Here is a 7,379-nt window from a genome sequence, read left to right as displayed (position 1 = left end):
TAGGTCTCAGTGAATTGGAAACTTTTAGAACTAGAACCTTATTAAACTTTCATGTGGACTTTATATAAAGCTAAGAGAACAAATTTGGAATGGGAATCTTGTCCAAAATTTTGTCATCTAAGACGACAATCGAATCACCTAAATCCTGATCTGACACCTCTATCCCAAGTTCCATTGTCCCTCAGTTGTGTTCCTGGATCCCAGCACAAGAAAGAGCAGCATATCAAAGTGTAGAAAACAGTTTCCCACCTGGAGAGATCCAAAATCAGGAATGTATGGGTGTGTGCTTGTGTGTATGTGTATACACAAGCCTGTGCATGGGCAGAGCCTGTGTATGGGCAGAGGATGCCACCCATCCACGACTGCTGACCTTGGCATTAGAGCAAGAAGAGTCCAACAGCACACAGTCACTTAATCCAGTCCTTATTTTACCTTCTGCTTAATTTCTCCTACTACAGATTTTGACGCTTTGAAACAGTCATCACTCAAGACTATTCAAGGTGCTCTGACTTTGCTGTCACTAAGACACCTGCAGAAGACAGGGAGGAAAAGGTTTATCAATAAAGCATTCCAACAGTACTTCTATCTCACAAGCCCCTTTGGGGTTTTTACACTCAAAGTGACCTAAACCATGACCTCATTGCTAGCATTTATGCCTACATTTATATTAGACTTGGGCGTGGATTCTGAGACAATGGTCCCTGGTTACTGTTGCTTTTCGGAGCAAGACTGATAAATGAAAAATCTTAGTTACAACACACCAAAACTGTACTGAAAAAATCATTTCTCAGTAAGATTTTTCATTTATTAGTCTGCTCTGTATGCCTATATCATAATTACAGTTAGGTATTTATGTAGTATACAATTATGAACTTGCTGAAAAATGGAGTACACAGCTTGAAATCTGGATCAGAAGGGCTGATTTTGTCAATTTCCTGACATGACTTGTCAAAGACCATACTTCATGACCTGAGCATATTACCATCGGCTTAAAAGATGGGCTTAAGCCAGGCTCGGTGGCTCAGCCTGTAATCCCGCGCCTTTGGGAGGCTGAGGTGAGTGGATTGCTTGAGCCTGCGGGTTTGAGACCCGCCTGGGCAGCGAGACCTCATCTCTACAATAAATCAAAAAATTAACCGGGTGTGGTACCGCATGTCTGTAATTGCAGCTACTTGGAAGGCTGAGGCGGAAGGATCGCCGGAGCCCAGCAGGTCAAGGCTGTGGTGACCGGGAGCGGCCACTGCACTCCAGTCTGAGCGACAGAGTGAGACTCCAACTCAAAAAAAAAAGATGGGCTTACACCATGTAGGTCTCTCTTAACGGATTAACAGATTGGAAATACACCTAGTATTTGCCAATTATAAAATCTTACCTCCTGAATATTGCTGAAATGCTAGAACAGAACCATTTCCAGGAAATGAGGGAAATATTATTACATCTACATAGGGTGCCAGGAGAAAGGGAAAGAGAAATTCGTTTTGCTTTCCTATTTATACAAATCAAATTCCTATAATAGTTCAATTTTAGTTCAGACACCGTTAATAATTTTAATAGTAAACATATAAAGCTTATTTAGCTCACATTCATTGGCAAGGTACTGAGGTGCAATATGCTATCTAGAGCTAAGTTGGTTAAACCTCACAACTCTATGAGATACTATCATTTTCATTTTACAAAGATTAAAACAGAGAAGTTAAATTGCGTAGCATGGTGCCTCATGCCTATAATCACAGCACTTTGGGAGGCCGAGGCAGGAGGATTGCTTGAGCCCAGGAGTTCTAGACAGAGAGGTTGGTTCAATCATTTGCCCCAAGTCACACAGCTGGAAAGCTGCAGAGCCAGTGTCTGAATCCAGGTTCTCTGGCTCCAGACTGTACATTAACCACAATACCTTGTGAGACTTAAGTGCCTGATTTCCTTCATTCTCAGTCTCAGTTACTCCACCTGTAAAATGGAGATCCTACCACCAATTTCAAGATTCTTGAAGGATCTACAGTGGATCATTTGTGGACAGTCGTGTCGTTATATAGTGGGGTCTCAACTGGCATTCATTATTTCCCCCATGAGGAAAGGTTTATTTTCATTTCTGAGACAAAACTGAATCAAAGGCACAGCATGACACATTTGGAAGGAATCTGAGGAGCCACCACTCTTCCTCTCTGTGTTTGGGAGGGTCAAATCCCGTCTCCAACTTTCTTGGATTGCTTAGAGTAATGAGTACGCCGTTTACAATGCAATCCAATTCATCTCATTACAGGGAGGTAAGTTCTCACCAGTAAAGGAAAAACTTCTGACAGCTCTTAAAATACTCAGCAGTTACCAAGTTACTGCTTTCAATAACCAAGACTGTCAGCTCCCCAGGGAACACTTCTTGGGTTCCAGTTTGACAAAGCTTCCGTCAAAGTTTGATACTCAGAAGAGAGTTATATCAGGTAGGATATGACTACAGCAAAATAAAGGTGTACTAATCCCTCCTTTGATTTACATCTTCTATTTTTATTAATGCAATCCAAGTTTTTGTTCTCCAAGTAGTGCTGAAATTGCCTTGCCTGTGATGCCAGACGTAGCTGGCATCACAGCTTCTAAACCCAATTACCATTCATCCACTAAAGCTGCCTCTGATACTGTTACTAAAGAGAGGCTTTTGAGAAAACAAACACAGTGATAGGTCTGTAGGCTTAATCAGGAGAACAAGGCGATGAAGCCTTCAAGCCCACTAAATGATTAAAACAATCTGACATTTAAAAAAAAAATCTGAGCTTCAGTTTGAACTGAAGTCCCTCACTGACTCTGAGGCTATTCCAATCTTCAATATTTCCATCTTCTTCTCCTATAGACATAAGAGAAGGAAGCTGTGCTTCCTGACTCTCTTGTGTAAGGACATGGCTGTATGATTACTTCCAGCCAGTGAATGCCACTTCTGACCAGTGCACTTAACTGCCAGTGCAAAGACCCTCCAGAGTGCTTCCTCTCAGGCCAGGGAACCAACAGTCGTCAGGTTGGTGCCTGGGAGACTGTGGATGAGCAGAGCTCAGCTGTCGCATGTGGGGACTGCAGTCTGAGAGAGGAGTCTATCATTTGTTTTTAGGCCACTGAGATCCTGGTGGCTCTTGGTACCGTGGTTTACCTTAGTGTATTCTGACTGACACAACTCCTAAAAGGGCTGGGAGTCTCCTCTTCATCCCTCCACAGTACCTGGCATCTCCTAAGAGCTGACACCCACCGACACTTTTTCTCCCCTATTTTTTCTGATTGGGCTTAACATCTTTCTTTGAAACGAAAATACTTAGAAATACAGAAGCCCAACTGTCATCTGATGAACCAGCAAGAAGACCTCCCCCACTCATAAGCTCTTGGACACAGTGTTTCTCGCAGCGGTGGTAAGAGCTGGGGCTATTCTCATCTTCAGCAGCTGCTACCCTCCAACTTCAGAGAGGGGAAGGGGCCGCCTGATGTGTGAGCTCATGAACTCTGAGCTGGAAAAAGTGATTAAAGAAGGGAGGGAGAAAGACACAGCCAAGAACAAAGGAAGCTTCAGAGCAGCCCCACCCTTAGGTTCACATTCCCCGGGGGAACAGCCTTCTGCTCAGTGGAGCTGGTTGGTTCATTCCAGCCTGCTGGGACACAGCCGACCCAGCAAATGAGAAATTTCCAGGAGAAGCACCTCTGGCTAAGGAAGTGCAGTCACTGCTCTCATACAAATCATAGACTGAAACAAACAGTGGGGACTTATTTTATTTATTTTTTTTTATCAATATTTTTTATTACGATGTTGTGGTGTACAGTTAAGGGTTAGGTATACAATTACGTTTCATTCAGGCACCCTGTTGATAAGAGGTGTTTCCCTGTCCCCAGAGAGATATTTGCTACTGTTAATCCCATATCCCTTCCCCCCCATAGTTTCCCAGTACCGTCAGTCATTTTCTTATAGTATTAGGTTGGATGTTCAAGGTCCATTATATGAGTGAGAACATGTGATACTCAGATCTTTGTTTCTGTGAAAGGTCACTCAGTATTATAGACTCTAGTTCCATCCAGGTTGCTGCGAAATTCATGATTTTGTTCTTTTTTATGACTGTGTAGTATAGTGGGGATTTATTTTAAAAGTTACTGGCTGGGTGTGGTGGCTCATGCCTGTAATCCCAGTACTTTGGGAAGCTGAGGCTGAGGCGAGAGGATTGCTTGAGCCCAGGAATTTGAGACTAGCCTGTGCAACATAGTGAGACCCTGTCTCTACAAAAAAAAAAAAATTTTTTTTTACTTAGCCAGGTATAAGACTGAGCATGATGGTTCATGCCCATAATCTCAGCACCTTTGGGAGACCAAGATGGAAGGACTTCTTGAGCCCAGGCATTCGAGACCAGCTCAGGCAACATGGCAAGACCTCGTCTCTACAAAAAAATCAAAAATTAGCCAGGCATGGTGGTGCACACCCGTAGTCCCAGCGTCTTAGGAGGCTGAGGCAAAAGGATCGCTTGAGCCCAGGATATTGAGGCTGCAGTGAGCCATGATCATTCCACTGCACTATAACCTGGATAACAGAACCAGACCCACCTAAAAAAAAATTAGTCAGATGTAGTCACATACACCTATAGTCCCAGCTACTCAGAAGTAGCCCAGGAGGTCAAGGCTGCAGAGACATGATCACATCACTGCACTCCACAGAGCAAGACCCCAACTCAGATAAATTTTTAAAAAGTAAATAAATAAACATTTTTTTAAAAGTCACCAAATTGCTGCAGGTTTGTTTCTTGCTCTGTGAGGCACAGGAAAATGACACCCTGCAGAGTGCCCAGTGGATTCAGTGTCTGGGGCTTGCCAGGCTTCTTTTTCATCTGTGAGATGGTCACTTCGATGGAAGAGCTCCCGTCTCTCCCCCCCACTCAGGAAAGCCCAGTGCACACAACATTCCCTTATCTGAAGCAGACTCGGAGTCCCGGGTTCCCACTAGCCCCTTAACCCATCAACTTCAGAACACGGGCAATAAGGGAGAAGCTTAACTTAAGCCTCATAGGATTCTAAAACCTTGTATTTTGGCAGAGTGGGGTGGGGAGTCAAAAGAGAGGGAGAAAACTACCCATTTTCCTGTAAGGCATTTGGGAGGGAATATCTGGTACTCCTTACCCTGCTGGATCTCCACAGATGCAATAGAGACACAAAGCATCGAGAACTGAGAAAACACCCCAGAGCACTCTTTAAGACCTCTCCACTCACCCAAAGCCCTCTCACCAGGATTCCGTAAATTTCATAAGCAATTATTCAGTTGAGTTTACCATGTATTCCCTAAAGTTCCTAAAAGGAAGATATGCCAAGGAGAAGTAACATTTGTTCAACAGCTTTATGCTATGTGCCAGGTAACTTGCTGGATCCTGGGGACACACCAAGGCAAAGGCAGATGACAAGGTCCTCATGACACTTGACATTCCTGCGTGAGAGACAGACAGTAAACTAGAAAGTCACTGACAGCAATAGGTGCTCTGAAAGAATTAAACAGGGTGATGTGACAGTAACTGTTGGTGACATCCAAGCAGAGGCCTGAAGGATAAAAAGGATCTGGACTAGTAAGAGCCACTAACAGAAGTGGGATTATCTAGGAAGCTACGCTTGGTGAGAGTCACAGAACAGGTAGGTTTTGATGAAGGGAAGGCAAGCACAAACGTCAGGCCTAGTTCTCTTAGGCCTTCCTCAACGCAAGACAGCACTGAAACAACCCAACAACTTAGGGTATCACTACTCAGATAACCCTTCCACATTCACGCTCGACAGAACTGCGGACCCTTGTTGCCAGTCCTTCCCACTGGTCACTATCCATACCTGGGGTTGAAAAAAGAAGTCCATAATGGTCATGCTCTTCAGTGCCCTAGCAGGGAAAAGAAGCACTGTGGGTTTGTGCTTCGTGTCTTGGCCTTCCTGGAGCTCTGGTGTTGGGACAAGATTATAGTCTCCAACAATAGCTGCTGAAGGATCATCTATATGACCCCAGCGGGCAGGCCCTGGAGCCAGGGAACAACCTGATTCTCAGCACTCTCACTCTTCAAACCAAGAGCCTGGCCCAGCTGCTGTCAGGAGGTGGAGGGTCCTAGACAGTTTGATGCTCAGTCCTGTTTTTCTGGGCACTTTCCAAATCCAGCAGCTCCTCTTAGAGGGATCTGATCTCCCAGGCATCAGGTGAGGAGTCCAGACTCTGTTTTGGGGTCCCCCTACCCCACATCTGAGTCATTTCTCCATCCCTCTCTTCAAGGGCAGCTCCGAACCCCAACACCCTCTCCTCATTTGTGAAGAGCAGAGAGAGAGCATGGAAGGCCATTCTGCATGGGCACCATCTGCAGTTTGGGGAAAGCAGTAGTGATGCAGGCTTTTGTTCCCCCCTGTACTCCATCCTACATTTTGTTTTGCTGCAGACTTGGGGCTATTAAGGTTTCACCCGTTAATGAAGGATCTTCTTTTTCAATGGATAGAAGGAAAAGAGGGATCAGATGCCCCTGGCTGGGGTCCTCCCTTCTAGCCTCCAGGGCTTCGTCATTCCCCATCCTAAAGGGCCTCTGAGTCTCCGCCTTCTTTTTCCCACATGGGTGGTGCTTGAATCTGAGATGGTCTCGAACTGCCATTCTGAGACCAGAACAGAGTGAGGCTGCTCACTGGGAGGACTCATGTGGGATTTTTCTCTTGGACTCAGCAAAGACATACTACCACCGAGGCACATACCACTGGTGGGTCTTGAGGTCAATCTCATAGAAAGCAGGTGTTCATGCTGGTGTCCAGCTGTGCCACACGGACAGCCGGTGCTCATGCAATAAACACCAGACTTCCAAAGTATCTACGCACATGAGAGGCTTTTCTCTCCACAGTCTAGGAAACTCCCCTGGAAGATGAGCTTGCCCTGGCTCTTAGCACAGTCTTCATGGCCTCCCGACCCTTGGATGTCTATGACATTTCTCAGATGGTCCAGTTGCACCAGATGTTTGGCTGGTGGCTGGACAGATTTGGTGGCAGCAAAAACTCCCCAATCAGATCCTTCAAAACCACATGGCGCCTTTCCATTGGAAAAGATACTACCCTGATGTTTTGTCTCACCTCTGTGGATAAAGTGGGTGACAGGAAATGGAAGAGATGGAGGAAAGATGAAGAAGGAACCAGCATAAGACTCAGTTGATGAGCCACAGAGAAGGACACTATAAACACAAGCTATTCAACCCCAAGTTAGATGTAAGACTCACCTTAAGGAGTGAAGCTACTGACTTCCCAGAAGACTCTCAGCTCACGTGTCACCACCCCCAGAAGCTCTCCTATAACACCTCCCACCTCTGGTTGCCCTCAGTGCCCTACAAATCCTTGAAACCTTGAATCCAGTCTTTGTGCCTGGCATTTGTAATGTTGCA

The sequence above is a fragment of the Carlito syrichta genome, unplaced genomic scaffold (assembly GCF_000164805.1).
Source record: "Carlito syrichta isolate Samal-C Ts95f unplaced genomic scaffold, Tarsius_syrichta-2.0.1 Scaffold314798, whole genome shotgun sequence".
Taxonomy (NCBI): Eukaryota; Metazoa; Chordata; class Mammalia; order Primates; family Tarsiidae; genus Carlito; species Carlito syrichta.
Note: the sequence above shows the minus strand (reverse complement) of the source record.